Source organism: Apium graveolens, chromosome 2 (genome assembly GCF_009905375.1).
Source record: "Apium graveolens cultivar Ventura chromosome 2, ASM990537v1, whole genome shotgun sequence".
NCBI lineage: Eukaryota > Viridiplantae > Streptophyta > Magnoliopsida > Apiales > Apiaceae > Apium > Apium graveolens.
In genome coordinates this window covers 306,736,114-306,756,133 of record NC_133648.1, presented here as the reverse complement: position 1 = coordinate 306,756,133, position 20,020 = coordinate 306,736,114, and the positions used below count along the sequence as shown (strand labels likewise).

The 20,020-nt window shown below is 38.2% G+C and overlaps 1 non-coding gene across 1 annotated transcript; it reads left to right on the top strand.

The window, feature by feature from the left end:
- The first annotated feature begins 10,981 nt into the window (after window positions 1–10,981).
- LOC141709281 (small nucleolar RNA R71) lies at window positions 10,982–11,088 on the top strand. Its single transcript, XR_012569867.1, has one exon. It is a non-coding gene; the product is annotated as a small nucleolar RNA R71 (small nucleolar RNA).
- Window positions 11,089–20,020: the final 8,932 nt, after the last annotated feature.

Here is a 20,020-nt window from a genome sequence, read left to right as displayed (position 1 = left end):
CACAAAAGATTTATACAATAGTACCCATATAGCGAGCATTAGATTAGCGGATCCCAGACTATAAAAGCCTTAGGTCACTAGGCACAAAGTCCCCTAAGAACTTAATAACTCGAGTACTAAAGAGCCCACTCATGATCAATTACACATAACCTTTATTTTTTTTCCTTTCTCTTCTTTTTCCTTTTTTTTTCTTTTTTTTTCAATGAATTTCTGAATGAGTGCGTTTCGCTCCATCTCATCCAACCCTAGACTACTCATATAAATATGAGCCGACTACTAGCCATTTGACACCTAGCCACACAACTAGCAATGAAATCCAATTTCCTCCAATTTTTAAATATCCATGTCTTTTATTATTAAGAGAATATCCTAAATTCTAAATAAAAACAAGCGACTAAACCTCGACAAAACAACAAACCATGATTATGATCTAGCACTCTAGCAACCTATAAGACTTAGTGAAATACAAGTGTCTCTAGCATGAAAATCAACTCAATACGACTTAGCATCTCTAAACACGTCATCACTACACTAGCATCAATATCACAAGTCAACTAGAAAAATTATCTCAGGGATCATGTTATAATGCAAATGCATGAAAAATATATGAACAAAATAACATAAAACTACCAAAAATAAATAAAAAACAAAAAAACTATATGGCAAAATATGCAAACTATATGAACTAAACTATCATGAACATGTAACTATATGAGACTCACACAAAAACATATTCCTTCAACTACTACCCCCAAACTTAAATATTCAATATCCTCAGTGAAGGTAATAATAAGGAATCAGGCATACCTAATCAGAATCAGAATCCTCACCCTCAGCGGGTGGAGTATCGGGTGTGTCCGGAGGTGGATACACGGAATCCTCACTAAAAACTGGCCACTGGATATCAATTCCGGTGGCTCTAAATGCTGTCCCAAGTGCCTGGGTGAGATCACGTGCGAATCTATTATGGATGTCGTGTATCGCATCCATCCTCCGTGCCAGATGCCTGTACTGCGTCGAACTCAAACCAGCTCCCATAACTGCTCCTGCTCCTTCCTGCTCCTGCTGCGATGGACCAACCTCCTCTCCATACTGAGATCTCCAAGCTGCTCGATGGGCATGCTGAGAACCTCCCGCAGTAGCAGCCTCCATGGGCCTACCACCTGGAAGATGATCATAAGAGTACCCAAGCCCCTTAGGATCGGGCTTGCCGCCATACCACTCAACAAAGTTGTGCAGCATAGAACTATCAATAGGAGCACTAGGAAGATAAAGCAGCTCATATGCGGGCCAATGAACACCAACTGCCCCGCACAACTTCGTCACAACGGACATATACAGAATAGCACCTGTAGTACCTCCTCTAAAAAATCTCAGAATCCCCTGATATATTACCATCCCCAAATTAATGTAATCAACCTGCAGAATCCCCCATAGCAGACGAGCACGCTCCACGGTAATCTCATGCACATATGAAGATGGCATGATGTTAGCACAAATAAATGAGTTCCAAGCCCGTGCAAACCTGTTCATGCATGACGTAGGGAACGTGGAGTAATCAGTAGTGCCCCACTTGAACTTCTAATGAGTCTCAGGCACACACAGAGTTGCAATAATCAGATCCAAGTTGAAGTCCCGGGGAGTCTTATCGTTCCAAGTGTCCCGACCCACCTTCCTCGCAGGCTGCTCAATCACCATCCTGATAGCATCAGCATTGTACTCTACAGTCCTCCCCCTCACCACCGTAAAGCCATTCTTCTCCGCCTTAGTGTTGGCATAGAACTCCCGCACAACACTCATGGGCACAACAGCGAGAGCCTCACAAAAAGGAACCCAGCCCATCTCAAGAATCATCTCCAACAGCTTACCATTGTTCCCTGATGGCAGGAAACCCCGTTCCTTAGAAATAGGCTTCTAGAGAAGCCTCGTGTACTCCTCCTCAGCCTCAGGAGTAGAAAACCTGGGCCTCACACCACCCGCAGATGAAGAATCGGTGGTGTTGCTGCCTACTTGTGTTCTTTGCCTCTTCGGTGCCATTGGGATTGAATGAGAGAGAATAAAAGTTAAGTGTTTGAGAAAGAATTTATGTTTGAGAGTTTGTGAATTGGTGGAGAAGTTATGTATGAGGTGTATGTATATATAGGTGCTGAAAAGAGTATTATATATGGAATAGAAGTGGGAATTGATAATGGGAATAATGGGAGTAATGGGTTTGATTTGGAGAGGGAATTATGGGATGTGGGATAGTAAAAATTGGGTTAGAATTGATTTTGGAGTAAAAGTCCCGAAATTACCTTATAAATCTGGTGTTTTATTTTTTTTCGAACAGGGACATGGCGCGGCCGCGCGCTAGGATAGCGCGGGCGCGCTCACTCTTTGGAAAATCGGCGCGGCCGCGCACTAGGACAGCGCGGGCGCGCCCAGCTTCTGTAGTTGGCCCTGAATTTTTTCTTTTTCTGATTTTTTTTGTGTTTTTCTCCTTTCTTCTTGCTTCCTCTACCTACTAATATACAACATACTTGGGTTGCCTCCCAATAAGCGCTTCTTTTACGTCGCTAGCTCGACGTAGAACCTTGAGCTCAAACGCACAATAGAACGGCATTAACCACCTCGCGGTTTGTCGTGTCATCATAGTAATGCTTCAACCTCTGACCATTTACCTTGAATGCCTGGCCCGGATCATTCTCAAAAATTTCCACCGCTCCATGTGGAAACACAGTTTTGAAAATAAACGGCCCTGACCATCTTAACTTCAACTTTCCGGGACAAAGACGGAGATGAGAGTTGAATAAAAGAACTTGTTGCCCCGACACAAATGATTTGAACACTAGACCCCTATCATGCCACCTCTTGACTTTCTCCTTGTACATTTTGTTGTTCTCATAAGCTTGAAGTCGAAACTCGTCGAGTTCATTCAATTGAAGCATCCTCTTCTTTCCAGCCGCATCCAAGTCCAGATTCAACTTCTTCAAAGCCCAATATGCCTTATGCTCGAGCTCCACAGGCAAATGACAACCCTTACCATAAACCAACTTGTAACACCCCCAAATTCAAGGTCGGGAATTCGGGTCATTACGATCACTTAATATTGACTAATAAATAATTAATCCTCTTTTCACATCATTACTCGACCTTTTAACCAAACTCACACATACACACAGGTTATATGCTCAGAAACATTACTAAATTAACGTTAAAGTATTTAAGTTATTACAAACCAAAGGAAATTATCTCAAAAGAGTGAATGCCGAGAACAGCTTTACATGAGACTGACTCGGGTCACAAATAGTCTTGGTTCAAGTACTCAAAAGGAAACTATCTCTATTCGTCTACCTGAGGTGGCTGGCGGACGAACAGTCTACGGTACTCACGGGCGTCCCCTACCCGTTTGCGGACAGTCATCCTGGTTCGGGCCATGCTGGTAATCTGTTGTGATATGATATTTATAAAAGCAAGAGTGAGCACTAATGCTCAGCAAGATATAGATATCCATTATCTCAATATAATCATTTAGGGAAAAACAACCATTAGGCATTGTATATCCAAGGTTTCTAAAAGTTTATATGCTTGTCAATTTTATGAAAAACTCAACTTTAACTGTATCAGTTTAATCGGCTTATACTCGTACTTATTTTATCTCAAAATCTCAATATGATGCTTGAACCAAAATTCTCATATGGATGTGATATATGTACATCAACATCCTTATTTAAAACTCAGCCTTATCGGCCTTCTGTTGTAGGTTTCACAACAATTTATCCAAAGTGGAGGAAGGGACTATACTGGAATAAACCACGTACCGGTGATCAGCCGAATACAAAATTTTCTCTACTAGTAGAAGGAATACAAACCTAGCCGCCTTTGGGCTTATCAAGACATTACACGATGGTTGCCCATTTCCGTGCAAGTCCGAAAGTCAATGGTCACAGAGACCACATAACCGTATACTGCGCCACTCCGCACTTGGTCACTACCCGATACCTCTCCGTGCCGGGTAAGCCACATTCCAGTCCCAAAACAATTATATCATTTACATAAAATCCTTTATCGAAGGAATAGATCGTTCTCAGTTGACCTTTAAACAAGGTAATTTATCCGTCACTTTTATTACAATTTATTCTTGGGAGTTGTCGGAGTTTTGAATTTAAAATCGTTTTCTACCCTTAACCGTAGTAGAGTTTTACATATATTGTTCACTTGTTTTTCATTGAGCGAGGAAGCAAAAGCTTCATGCTTCTAGACTAAGTTCCCTAAGGTTTTGATAAGTTTCAGATGATTGATCTCTTCCGAGAAATTTTGAATAATTTAGAAAGTATCCTTGGGAACTATGTCTATTTTTAAATGATTTTTTTTTAAGGTACATAATATTAAATATTTACGGTCTCATAATATTTTTAAGAAGGGTCCAATGAATTGATAAAACCTTAAGTACAAAATGTTTCTTAATAAGGTTCAATGAATTGATAAAAATCTTAATTAAATACTTAAGACGGGATTCGACATCTTATAATTATTCTTCGAATGGTTACATACGTTTTAGATAAAGTGAATTGATTTAAAAACTTTTCAATATCACTTTAAGTATTTTCCGGATATTTTAGTAACCCTTTAGGTATTACTTATAAATAAATAATCAAGTAGGATATCCCTTGAGTGAGTATTCGATTACCTCTTTTAGTTATAAATCAAATCTCAATCGTTCGTTTAATATGTATGTTACGCGAAAGTACTTTGTTTATTGAAATCGAAATTTTCCGTGTCCGGCTCGTTCCGGGATTAAATTGATTTAAAAATATCTCCGACTCCCACTATCTTGTATTATATTAAAATTATGTTTCAATTTCTCATACTCGTATAAAACGAAGTTCGTCTCCGTAAATAATCGCATAATTGGAATGTATTGATATCACAGACAAGCATATATTTTCGAATTGTAAATTATGGAATCAATATCACAAAAGTATATATAGCATGGATAATTTGTGTTAGGGTTTCGTAAACTTGCCTCGAGTGCTAGGAGTGGTATGGTCTCGGGGCTTTTGTTGGCGATCTAAAATCAATAACCAACGATCTTAGTTAGTACGCGATTATCGATTCGCTTTACTAAAACATTTTTATAAAATCGAAAAATTAATATTTTCTTAAAAATTTTCTTGGACAGTCTTCCTTGCTGCATTATTTAATTATCATGATTTTTTCAAATTTTTGAAATCATTTTTAGCCTTTCAAAATTATCAAGCAAGTGGCCTATGCGCAGTTGGCTTTTCGTATGAACGCTCTACACTAAAACGGTCATAACTTTTAAACCGTAAATCCCCTCGTGACGATCCACACATTTACAGAAACTACAAATCAAGATCTACCCAGTCATTACCAGTGAATCACAAATTTAAAACATTTACATGGCCGAATACACTGCAGAAGGCAGACCAAGTGCAATAGGCTCCATATTCCATTTCTACTACTTGTTCTTGACACAATCACTACTTATGACCAACATAACACTTCTTACTTCTCAAGATCCACCCACATACACCTTATATACTTTATCTATCATCAAATACAAGCATCACAACTCAAAAAATCAAGTACTTAGCAAGAATATGAGTAAAACAACCTTACACATACACAAACTCTTGGATCTTGACACTACATCATAAATAACTCTTAAACCCACCCTTAAAACTTTAAAGAGTTGGAAGTTATACCTTATTGAGAACTAGGAGGGTTAGTACTAAGGTGATTAGGGCTTGGTTTGCTTGAAAAACACTTAGAAGGGCTAGATCCTTAAGAAACAAAACCAAGAAACAAGTTAGAATTTCGGAGTTACTTTTTAGCACCTCATTCAAACATTTTTATAAAATTGAAAAAAACTAATTTGAGGCTGAAATTTGGTACGAATCTTACCCAAGATATATAGAAGCTATGGTCAAAATTTCATGATATTTGAATGCGTACATTTTGAGATATGAATTTTTCTTTCTCTCTTGCTCAGAATATCCGAACTGCTGGAATGTAAAATGGGAGAGCTTTAAGTGAGGGAAAAGAGGGTTGTTTTCTTTTGTGGATGAAGTGTGGGAGTGTATAATGAATATATGGGATGTATGCAGCAGATTTGACAATAATTTGGCAAAGGTATAGGTTGGGTTGATTGTGTGATGAAGTGAGAAAAGGGAAAAGTATGGCTTGTGTACTTGTTTGTCTCCCATCACTATTCAACACTATTCCACTAACTATTCTAGTTAACTTCTAATCATCTAGTTACACTCCTAACTACTAGTTAGGACTTGGTTATGCATGGCCAACTTGCATGGGATTTAATTTCTCATTCGTTTATTTATCGTAAACGCAATCGTCGTTCCATTCCGATAGTTTCCACGTATAACGACTTGTTTCGTAGCGATTTCTTTTACCGCTTATAATACTATAACCAATTCCATTCCTTCTCTTGATCATAGAAACACCTTGATATATTATTTATTTCACGTAGTATTCCCGGTTCTACGCCATTCTTTACGGATACGAAAACACGTAGTATAATCGTAAATCTTCGAATTCCGTCGGCTTTTACATTCACTTATTTTCCTCGATAAACAAGAATATGATCTCGGATTCTCAAAATTCCACTATTCATTTTATGATGATCCCCATACGTATTACTTAATCAGCTCAAGTTACTATTCACAGAAGTTTTAAAATATTACAAAAATCAGGGTTCTTACACAACTGAAACGGCAACATTCCCAATGGAGTCTTATATGCTGTTCTATAAGCCCAAACAGCTTCATCAAGCTTCAAAGACCAATCTTTCCTTGATGGACACACAACCTTCTCTAAAATGTGCTTGATCTCTCTGTTAGACACCTTAGCTTGATCATTTATCTGAGGATGATACGCCGTAGCAATGCGGTGATTCACATTATACCTTTTCATCATAGCAGTGAACTTGCGATTGCGAAGATGCGACCCCTCATCACTAATTATGACTCTTGGAGTTCCAAACCTTGTAAATATCTGCTTGTGAAGAAAATTAAGCACCACTTTCGCATTAAATTCAACCCATTTTGACACGTAATCAACTGCCAACAAGATATACTGATTGTTACAGGATGAGACAAATGGCTCCATGAAGTCAATTCCCCAAACATCGAAGACCTCAACCTCGAGAAGCACATTAAGAGGCATATCATCCCTCTTAGACATATTACCCACATGTTAACATCGATCACACTTCAAAATGAACTGATGAGCATCTTTAAACAATGTTTCCCAAAAGAAGCTTGCTTGAAGAACACGAGCTGCTGTCTTTTTGCCACCATATTGTCCTCCATAAGCCGTTGAGTGGCAATCTCGCAAGTTCCCCCCCCCCCCCGTTTTGCTGTAAGGAATACATCTCCTGATGATTTGGTCAGCTCCTTGATAAAAAAGAAATGGTTCATCCCACATATACCACTTCACTTCATGTAGGAACTTCTTCCTTTTCGCATAAGATAAGTCGGGAGGCATGATATTACTCACAAGGTAGTTCACAATGTATGTGAACCACGTTTCTTCTTCTTGCACTCCAAACAGCTGCTCGTCGAGAAAAGATTCATTTATCAATGTCTTATCCAAGAAAGTAGCATTAGGATTCTCTAAACTTGAGAGATGATCAGCTACTTGATTTTTAGTCCCCTTTTTGTCCTTGATCTCTAGTTCAAATTCTTGAAGCAAAAGAACCCATCTAATTAATCTGGGCTTCAAGTCCTTCTTTGAGATGAAATATCAAATTACAGCGTGATCAGTGAAAATTGTCACCTTAGTCCCAAGTAGATAAGATCAAAATTTCTCAAAACCATAGACAATAGCCAAAAGTTCTTTTTCCGTAGTAGTATAATTCAGTTGAGCACCATTTATGGTCTTACTAGCATAGTAAACCACATGAAATATGTTGTTCTTCCTCTGCCCAAGAACTGCTCCAACTGCATAGTCACTTGCATCGCACATCATCTCAAAGGTTCATTCTAATCAGGTGCAGTTATGACCGGTGCCGTGATTAAACTCTTCTTCAATGTCTCAAAAGCTGCAAGGCACTCATCATCAAACTTGAAAGGAACATCTTTCTCTAGTAAACTGCACAATGGCTTTGAAATTTTCGAGAAGTCTTTGATGAAACGCCTGTAGAAGCCCGCATGACCAAGAAAACTGTGAATTCCCTTAACAGAAATAGGTGGAGGAAGATTCTCAATGACCCCCACATTGGCCTTGTCCACCTCTAGACCTTTACTAGAAACCTTTTGTCCGAGAATAATGCCCTGATGCACCATAAAGTAATATTTCTCCCAATTGAGAACCAGATTGGTCTTAACGCACCTCTTGAGAATGTGTCCAAGATTTTGTAAGCACTCATCAAGCGAATCACCAAAGACTGAGAAGTCATCCATGAACACCTCCACATTCTGGCCAATCATATCAAAAAAGATGGCCATCATGCATCTCTGAAATATGGCTGGTGCACCACACAGACCAAAAGAAACTCGTCTGAAGGAGAAAGTACCAAATAGACAAGTGAAGGTAGTTTCCTCCTGATCTTCTGGAGCGATACAAATCTGATTGTAACCTGAATAGCCATCCAGAAGATAATAGTACTCATGACCGGCCAACCTGTCAAGCATCTGATCAATGAAGGGCAAAAGGAAGTGGTCCTTCCTAGTGGCTTTGTTCAACTTTCTGTAGTCCATGCAAACTCTCCACCCCGTGACTGTTCTAGTAGGAATAAGCTCATTCTTCTCATTTGCTACCACATTAATACCATATTTCTTTGGCATACATTGAACCGAGCTTACCCATGAACTGTCAGAAATAGGATAGATGATCCCTGCATTTAGCCACTTAATAATTTCCTTCTTTACTACCTCCTTCATGATTGGATTGAGTCTTATTTGTTGCTCGACCGTAGGCTTGCTACCTTCCTCTAGCAGAATTTTATGTATGCAGTAAGAAGGGCTGATTCTCTTGATATATGCTATAGTCCATCCAATTGCCGATTTGAACTCTCTCAGAATCCTTAAAAGCTTTTCCTCATCACTACCTGAAAGTTCAGATGTAATAATAACAGGCAGAGTAGATGCATCACTTAAAAATGCATACCTCAAATGCTCCGGTAAAGGCTTAAACTCAAGAGTGGGAGCTTCCTCAATAGTTGGCTTGAGGCGTTTAGGAGATTTGTTCAATTCCTCCATTCCAAGAGATTCAAAAGGCATATCTATCTTCCTCTTCCGGGTAGAAACATTCAAATACTGCAATTATTCTTCACCTTCGTCATCTTTACTATCCGAATTTCCCAACAAGGCTTTTTCTAAGGCATCGGACCTTAGCAATTGATCAAGTTCCGATGTGACCACCGAATCGACCAACTCCACTTTTAAGCACTCCTCATTATCAAAAGGAAATTTCATAGCATTGAACACATTAAAAGTCACATCCTGATTCAGAACTCGCATTGTGAGTTCACCCTTCTGCACATCTATCAAGGTTCGGCCAGTCGCCAAGAAAGGTCTCCCCAAGATTATGGGAATCTTCTTATCCTCCTCGAAATCAAGAATGACAAAATCAGCAGGGAAGATGAGTTTATCAACCTTGACCAAGACATCCTCCATAATACCTCGCGGATATGTAATAGAACGGTTGACCAACTACAAGGTCATATAAGTCAGTTTTGGATCAGGCAAGTCCAACTGCTTGAAGATTGACAAAGGCATCAGATTGATGCTAGCTCCCCAATCACATAAGCATCTGTCAAAAGAAACTTTTCCAATAGTACACGGAATAGTGAAGCTTCCTAGATCCTTAAGCTTCAGAGGCAACTTCTGTTACAGCACAACACTGCATTCCTCCTTGAGAGCGACTGTCTCTAATTCATATAGCTTCACCTTCCGAGAGAGAATACCTTTCATAAAATTTGCATAACTAGGCATCTGCTCAAGAGCCTCAACGACAGGTATGTTGATATGAAGTTTCATGAACACCTCCAGAAACTTCTCAAATTGCTTGTCCAGCTTTTTCTTCTGCAGCCGCTTGGGAAAAGGCGGTGAAGGATAGATCTGTTTCTCCCATGTATTACCCTCAAGGGGAGTGTGCTCAACAGTAGTCTTCCTTGATTCCACTTCTACTTCCTGCTGCTCCACTTCTTTCTCAGCCTCAGCTTCTTCAATGAACACTTGAGTTTGTTCGGGATTCGCAACCTTTCCAGACCTTAAAGTGATTGCCTTTACCTGCTCCTTAGCTTCCCTCTTTCCTGGAACTTCAGTGTCACTAGGTAGTGTACCAGGCTAACGATTTAGCAAGGCATTGGTAATTTTCCCAATTTGATTTTCCAAGGTCTTGATAGAAACGACTTGACTCTTGCACATAAGCGTCAACTCCTCTAATTCAGATTTTTCATTGGCTTGTTGCAGTTGGAGTTATTGTCTTGGTGCATACTACGGTTGTTGAAAATCAGGGTGGTTGTTTTGCTTAGCTCGATATTGCTGATAAGGCTAATGAACCGCATTCTGAGTGTTGCTCCAACTGAAATTAGGATGATTGCGGTTGTTGGGATGATAGGTGGATGGCACTGGTTACTGCGATCGCTGGAAGTTGCTCACAAACTGAGTTGATTTACTAGAAATTGTGCACTGATCAGTCTCATGGGCACCAGCACAAAGCTCACAGACACTAGCGATTTGATTAACTCCATAATTAGCTAAAGTGTCCACCTTCATCGTCAAAGCCTTAAGTTGGGCAACGATAGTAGGTGCTACGTCCAACTCCAGAATTCCTGCTACCTTTCCCTGAGTAGGCCTCTAGATTCTGTTACTCATTAGCGGCCATCAGTTCAATAAGTTCATAAGCTTCATCGTAGCTTTTAGCCCACAAGGCTCCTCCTGATGTTGTATCAAGCATGGGTCTAGAAGTAGCACTTAATCCATTGTAGCAACAGTTGATAATCATCCAATCAGGCATGCCATAGTGTGGGCACTTCGTTAGCATCTCCTTATATCGATCCCAAGCCTCACACAGAGATTTTCTAGTTTGCTGAGCAAACTGAGTAAGAGCAATCCTGATTGCAGCAGTCTTCGCCATAGGGAAGAATTTAGTGAGAAACTTTTGCGCAAGATCCTCCCAGGTGGTGATAGACCCTGCTGGTAGAGAGTTTAACCAGCACTTAGCTTTGTTCCTTAGAGAGAATGGGAAGAGTCGTAGCTTCATAGCATCTTCAGTCACATCATTAAACTTGAAGGTGTCGCAGATCTCGATGAAATCCCTGATGTGCATGTTGGGGTCTTCAATAGGAGAACCCCCAAACTGAACTGAGTTCCATATCATCCGAATCATGTTTGACTTGATCTCAAAAGTGTTAGCCCTGATGGCTGGTCTGATGATTCTTGACTGAATGTCATTAATCTTAGGCTGAGAATAGTCCATCAAAGCCTTCGTATTTTCGGCTTGATCACCCATCTCTTCTAAAGCTGGTTCTTCAACTTTCTCTTCTTCTTCTACCTTCTTTTCTTCTTCAAAAACTTCCTTACGAATCACTATCGCTTCCTCCTCGGCTTGATCCAGATTTCTCTTACGAGTCCGAGAACGCGTATGCATACACGCTCGCTAGATCACTTGAAATAAGACAAGGCAACAGCTAAGTAACAATGTCCGGGTCAATGAACTTTAACGATCACTGATGGAAAATACGTAAACTAAAAATTAACACTGCAATCCCCGGCAGCGGTGCCAAAAACTTGTTAGTCGCTAAAAATGCGCTAATATTACACGCAAGTATACGAGTTCGCAAGTAGTATAAAATCTTTTCTAGTTCGTTCCCACAGATACTGTATTGGTTAACTAATTAATTCACGCACTTAAGTAACAATGTATGGTTATTATTCAATTCTAAGATGATAACTAATTGAGGTTGTTTATAACTAAGAATTACGCTAACTATTATAAATAATAGAATAAGATTGATTAAATTAATATATATGACAAACATGGGATTCTAACTTTATTAAATACTTCATTCAATAGCCTTATTATCTCAACCTTAGCATGCAATAGTGATGATACTAATCAGACAACAGGAAACTGATAAACGCCAACTTTCGTTACACGAGTACCATACTACCAGGCATCCATAAAAGAGATAGAAGCTGAATAGACACCACTTATATTGAGACCCTATATGTCTATAGAATTTGACAACATAACGGTTTAAGCACAAGTTATCTATCTTGATTACACAGGGCAAGTAAGATGGGTAAAATTACCTACGAATCATGCATAAAAATATATGAACCTATGCTAGCATGGCAAGTTCTAAATTCTTAAATTCACGTTCGCTTCATTAAGAATTAACACACTATCTTATAAGTTCGCGACGCTCATAAGATGAATACGCACAACCAATACTAGAATATTAATCAATCACCACATACTAAGGTATCTAAACAATTTAACTAAATAAATTCATAAATAAATCCGCTAGAACCCCACGATAACGATTAGCCCATGATCGGATTTATCATCAACGTGAAATCTGATGAAAGAATGATATAACAAACGTAGTCTTTATAATGAATAAATAACACCAAGTACAAAAAAGAGTAAAGGTTCACAAGTAAGAAAACTAGCATCCAAATACAACTTAAAACAAAGATTCACAAGTAAAAACAAGATCTTCTTCGCCTTCGTTGAATTGTGCTAAACGGTCTTCTTACGGATCTCCTTGCGCTCTGGTATGTCTCTCGCTTGATTACTTATTAAAAACGACCTTATTTGAATATATATATATAGCATCCCTTTGCAATCTGGAAGTCTCCCCACTTAGAATTGAATTAGAATCAGGATTCTTAAATTTCGTGATAGCGCGCGGCCGCGCCGCCTTTCTGGATCCCTGGCGCGGCCGCGCGCTATCACCGCGTGGGCGCGCCGTCCTTCTGGGAAAAACTCAGATATCATCTTTTTCCTTGCTGCTTTGAGTCGGCTTTCCACGAGCTTTTATTCCAACACCACCTTGACACCAAATTAGCATCAAAACAATGTTAATTCACCTGATTCACAGATTAATGCCTGAAATGCAAAAACACTGGAAAACACGTTAAAATACTTAACAACTTGAGTACAAATGTATCAATTCAAAGCTTATTATAGCATTATAAAGTGTCATAAATGCCACTCAACAGTACCCAATCTGGACAAGATTTTAATAGTAAGAGAATTTCCAGATGTTTTTCGAGACGAGTTGCTAGGATTGCCACCAGATCATGAGATCGAGTTTTCTATTGATTTAGTTCCCGGGGCAGAACCAGTTTCAAAGGCTCCTTATCGTATGCTCCAATAGAAATGAAAGAACTAGCTAAGCAACTTCAAGAATTATTGGATAAAGATGTGATTAGGCCAAGTGTATCCCCGTGGGGTGCACCAGTGCTATTCGTAAAGAAGGATGAAAGTATGAGGTTGTGCATTGATTATCGAGAACTGAATAAGTTGACCATTAAGAATAAGTATCCCCTACCAAGGATAGATGACCTGTTTGACCAGCTTAAGGGAGCGTGCTGTTTCTCGAAGATTTACTTGAGATCGGGCTACCATCAGTTGAAGATTAAGCCTGAAGACATATCGAAGACTACGTTCAGAACCAGATATGGACACTATAAATTCCTGGTGATGTCATTTGGATTGACTAATGCCCCAACTGCTTTCATGGATTTAATGAACAGAGTGTATAATGAGTACTTGGATAAGTTTATTATTGTATTTATTGATGACATCCTCATTTACTCAAAGTCTAAAGACGGCCATGCCAAACACCTAAGGATTTCCTTGCAGAGGCTGAGAGAAAAGTAATTATACGCTAAGTTGTTAAAGTGTGAATTTTGGTTGGACGAAGTCCAGTTCTTGGGTCATGTAGTGGGAAAGGATAGAATTAAGGTGGATCCTGTAAAGATTGAGGCTGTATCCAAGTGGGAACAACCAAAGTCCCTGACGGAAGTCAGAAGTTTTCTTGGATTAGCAGGTTATTACCTAAGATTTGTAAAAGATTTTGCTAAGACTGCGACTCCCTTGACCAAGTTGACCAGGAAGAATGAGAAGTTTATCTGGACAGAGAAATGTGAGGAAAGTTTTCAAGAATTGAAAAAGAGGTTAGTAAAAGCTCCAGTGCTAGCATTGCCAGATGAGACGGGAAATTTTATGATCTATAGTGATGCTTCTTTGAAGGGTTTGGGTTGTGTGTCGATGCAGTATGATAAAGTCATTGCTTACACCTCTAGACGGTTAAAACCTCATGAACAAAAGTATCCATTACATGATTTGGAGTTAGTAGCGATCGTGTTCACACTGAAACTGTGGAGACATTACTTATATGGAGAAAAGTGCGAGATTTATACGGATCATAAAAGCTTAAAGTATATATTCACCCAGAAGGATCTAAACATGAGATAATGGAGATGGATAGAACTGATTAAGGATTACGATTGTTCCATTAACTACCACCCAGGAAAAGCCAATGTAATGGCAGATGCCCTGAGCAGGAAGGAAAGATTGAGTGCGATCAAAGTTTCTGAGGAACTAGCAAAAGAATTGGAAAATTTGAAAATTGAAGTTCGAGTACCAAAGGAGAATAAAGAGCAATTATATGAGGTCACTTTTCAGCCAGAATTGATGGAAAAGATTAAGAAGTGTCAGGATGAAATGATGGATCAAGAACTAGATAGTTTGACTAGAGAAGAACTTTGTAGTCAAAAGGACAACAAAGGTATGTTCAGGTTTTCCTCAAGAATATGGATCTCTAGTGTGACTGAACTGAAGAATGAGATTTTATGGGAAGCTCATAATTCTAAGTTTTCCATTCACCCGGGAAGCACTAAGATGTATCAATATTTGAAGAAGAACTTTTGATGGCCAGGAATGAAGAAGGAAATCACAAATTGGGTTAGCAAATGCCATGTATGCCAGACAGTGAAGGTAGAACATCAAAGACCAAGTGGATTGTTACAACCTTTGGAGATTTCACAATGGAAATGGGAAGAAATTGCGATGGATTTCGTAGTAGGACTACCAAAGACGAAGGCAAACCATGATGTTATTTGGGTAATTATTGATAGATTGACGAAGTCTACACATTTCCTTCCGATCAATGAAAAGTATTTTTTGGATAATTTAGTCAAGTTATACTTGGATGAAATTTTGACCAAGCATGGATTCCCTGTATCAATTGTGTCTGATCGAGATCCAAGATTTAATTCAAGATTTTGGACGAAATTCCAGGAATGTTTAGGGACAAAATTGAAAATGAGTACCGCCTACCATCCCTAGACAGATGGCCAAAGTGAAAGAACAATTCAGACAATAGAAGATATTTAAGGGTTTGTGATTTGGATTTCAAAGGAAACTAGGATGATCACTTACCGTTGATAGAGTTTTCCTATAATAATAGTTATCATGCCAGAATAGGAATGCCGCCCTATGAAGCTTTGTATGGACGTAAGTGTAGATCACCACTCTATTGGGATGAAGTAGGAGAAAAGAAGTTATTAGGCCCTGAATTGGTTCAACAGACTAAGGACGCAACTGTATTAATTCGAAAAAGGTTAGAAGCAGCTCAAGATAGACAGAAAAAGAATGCAGACCTTCACTGAAAGGACATGGATATAGAAGTAGGATCGTTGGTATTTTTTAAAGTATCGCCCTGGAAAGGATTGGTTAGTTTTGGGCAAAAAGGCAAGTTAAGTCCTAGATATATCGGACCCTTTGAAGTATTGAGAAAAGTTGGTAAAGTGGCCTATGAATTGGCATTGCCACCACAGTTGCAGCATATCCATAACGTGTTCCACGTATCTATGCTGAAGCGTTATATCCCCGATTCGAATCAGGTTATTGGGTATGAACCAGTCGAGCTTCAGCCAGATTTGTCCTAGGTGGAACGACCGATCCAAATCCAAGATCGTAAAGAACGAGTCCTTAGAAATAAGTCTATTCCCATAGTTAAAGTACTGTGGAGGAATCCTCGAGTGGAAGAGTCCACTTGGGAATTAGAGTCAGATATGCTTGACAAATATCCTCACTTGTTTAGTTAAATCAGATTCTGAGGACAAAATCTTTTTAAGGGGAGAAGGTTATAACGACTCGTACATTTCTGTATTATTTAAATGTGTAAATATTGAATAATAAAATAAAATATATGTATGGGTTTTGTAAGCTAGATATTATATTTTTTTGTTATTAATTATATGTGATCATTGGTGTTCGAGGATCATTTGCGTAATCAGTTGTTGAGCTGTGTATTTTGTTTTTATATTTAAAAGTGGTTTTATTAAAGATTTGTTTCCATAAATACTTGAATTATCTCTAAATCATTTTTCTTTGCTTCATAATTTTATTTATTATTTTTAGGAGTTTATAAAATTTAGAAATCAATATTTTATTGATTATTTATCTTTAACTGATTTTCTGATTTCATTTAATTATAAAATCTGTATTTAATTCTAGAATTTTTAAAAAATTATGAAACTCATATTTTATTAAGTTTGGAATATTTTGAGAATTGTAAAATTATTTTGGGAATTTTCGGGATTAAATTTACCCGCACGTCTGTTCGTTAATTTGCAAAACGCGGGTTCGGTTTGTGTTTCAAAAATAATTTAAAAATTATGGAAATTTTATTTTATTAACCCCTAATTATTCTGAGATTTGAAGAAAATTATTTCTGAGAGTTTTCAAGTTGTTTTACCCGTTAAATTCTCGTTAAATTTTGGAGTTTCGGTGTCCGAGTTTAGAGCTATCGAGACAAAATAATAAAATAAAAAGGGGGCAGGTGTTTAATCAGGTTTAACCCGTTTTTCTCCCCTTTTCCAGTTCATATCTCCTTCTTCAACTCCTAATTTTCTCTTGAATCTCTCTCTTCTCAACTCCTCATTTGCATCTTTCCTCTCTTTCGATCTCTCTCTTATACCTTTCTCTATTTCCCCTCTCCCTTCTTTTCTCTCTTTCCGGTGTTGTCTCTCGGTTTTCCGGTGAGTTTCCAGCATTGAGTTAATTGCTTATTTCGATTAGTTCAGCTTCGTTCCTATTAAATTATATATGTATGCATATTTTTGTGTATATATGTTTTAATTTTTCTGTTGTTTTGTTGCTGCCTCGTTTTAATTTTTCTGTTGCTTTGTTGCTGCCTCTCGGATTTCCGAGAGGTGTGGTGGCGGCGCGTAGGCGCGTGTATCCGATTTATGTTCGGCTGTGTATACATACATCTAAAGTTTGATGTTTATGTGCATTGCCTGTGTCCCTAGTTCTAATTATTTTCCGGCCTATTTTCCTTCGGCCCTGTGTTTGTTCCGGTTGCGGAATATTGATTGGGTTCTGTGATTTTGCACGAAATAATTGACTGATGTTCTTTGTGAAATAAAAATAATATTTTGTGCATAAAATAATAATATTTACTTGATGAAATTTTTGAAGGATATTCGATATAATCGAAACCCATAAATTTTATCATTGTCGGTGATGAGCTTCGGCGAGCCGACGGTGGACTATGATGATACAATATGAGTCCTACGATTCAAAATATAAAATACGAATAAAATTATAAAATATGGATAATAATAATAATAAATAACTGGTTTGAATCGGTGGTTGGGAATTGGAAATTGGATTGTGATTGGTTGTTGTTAATTGGTTTGACGTCGAGTTGTTTGACGGGTTAATCTGATAAATAAAGGAGGTGTTGCCCGATTTCCGGGAAATCAAATTACGAAATTACGGGGGCGTATCCAGTGATTATCAGGATGTTGAGCGATTATATGTAAATATTTCATGCGAACCTGATTGTATGTTGTGGTGAAATGTCTTTCCAAATCAATAACCCTAATTTCGTAAAAGGACAAATATATGTATTTTCTGAAAACGAACAATGAATCGACTTTCGAGGATATGAACCCTAATTGATACATGCGTTATAATATTAAGTATGTTACGAGTCGGGTTTTGTTAAGGTACCGGTATATTTTTATCAAGGATATGTCAAGCATGTTTAGACGTCTAATTTAGGGTATTTCGGTTCCTGTAGGTTCCAATCAAAATCCCTAGAATATCAGTCGGTGCAAAGCTAGCCAGTAATAGTTGTTAAAGCGTATCAAGACAAGTACCCCTGACCATATTTTTATGGTTCAGTAATATATGAATAATTGTTGATTTAAATTATGTACTGGAACATAACGTTTTAAGTTACGTATCCCCTGTGTTTCAAATTATTTTGTTAACTGATGTTTTGGGCGAAATGTAACTTCTAAAAGTACCTATCTCTAAACTTTGAATAAAATAATAATGATTTGAAAAGTGTGTTATGATAGAATTGTTCTGAAAAGAGATAGGTAAGTTATTTGGAAAATTGGATAAAGTTGATCAGATAATTCGATGAGCGTGCGCAAGAGCACGTAACGGCCAGGAAGATAGCGTAAGAGGCGAAGTGGTTGCGCACCCTATTATAACCACCAGCTCAGCGTGACAGGGACCTAGCTAGTCTCTGAGTTCCGGAACAAGTTTCCTGTAATGGCAGATGGAGTCGTCCTATGAAGATAGCCTGATCAGCTGTCTCACCAGGGATCATCCAATACATTTATATCTGAGCGAGATTTTGTGGTTCCCGTAACGGAACTGATGATTTTGGGTCCCCGTGATGGGACAACTGGTATTTATGGTTCCTGTAATGGAACAGAAGATTTGAAAATGAAAGTAGCATGCTAAAATTGAACTCTGGTATTTACACAACACAATTAATGAGATATTTTATAGAGCATGCTAGTTATTGATATCCAGTTTTCATATGTTTTTATAACACCCTCCAAACCCGGGGTATAGATTTGGGGCATTATGATCACTAACTACCTTACTGAATCTGTACAATTATATTATAAATAGATAATTACCCCTTGCTACTACTACTCAGGATCTTTTCAAGGTTAGGGATTGAAAACAAGAACGACATACCAACTTTATTACCACAATTTTAAATAAACTTTCTTACAAACTCTCTTTATTACAAACCATTTTTCTATTCAAATTTTAAACTAAACATCTTTTATTCAAATTACAACTACCACTTATCCTATTACACCTGCTCTGGCAATTTAAAACTCTATTCTGGGATAGGGACAAACACTCTTGGAATTAGAGGGTCCTGCAGCTTGACTCGCTTCTTGAATATTCGGGTTCTGATGGGTTTCATTCTCAGCTTTCACTGAAAAACAAGGTGAATAATAATAATAGGAGTGAGCCAAAATTGTTCAACAAGCCTGCAACAATATGTATATATAGTGTAAAGAGAGAAAGGTAAATGAATCGGTAATCTGCTGGTTTGAACAACCATCTGTTTTTGTAAAGAACAATGAATGCCATAACTGGCGAGTGCCAAATGAACGAGACTGGACACAAGAACCAACATATGCACTATAACCTGCTGATCAGTCAGGATACAGCGCGGATCTATACCCAACTGTATAGAACCCACCAACATATAGGGTACCCAGGCACTATGGCCTAATAATCAAGGGTCCGGTTCATATCCGGCCCGTATCATAACCATCAAGTCCATAGCTTAGCATCCGGAACAATCGGTATGCTTGATGTATCCCAATATCAGGATATATTAGAGTATATATAAATAAGGGTATGAGTATTGTAATATGAATAGATGATTCAATGAATTAGGAAAAATCAAAAATCGAAATGAAATAGAAACAAAGGATCAATAATTTTGTATCAGTGTTTGTGAACAAGAATTATCAAAGTGTAGCTGTTATGGAAAGTTGGAAGTGATTCACTATTCTGAACTTAGAATAGGGGAAAAAACTTACCTGGTATGCACTTCACCTCGGCTAATTCACAACCTTCAATCTCCTGCTTGATTCACCTTGCTGGTGCTGAATTTAGCAAGGAAAGATACTTGTTTAGCTGACTTACATCGTACGCAATTTCAGATTGACACCACGTAGTCCTTATCGTCTACCCATAC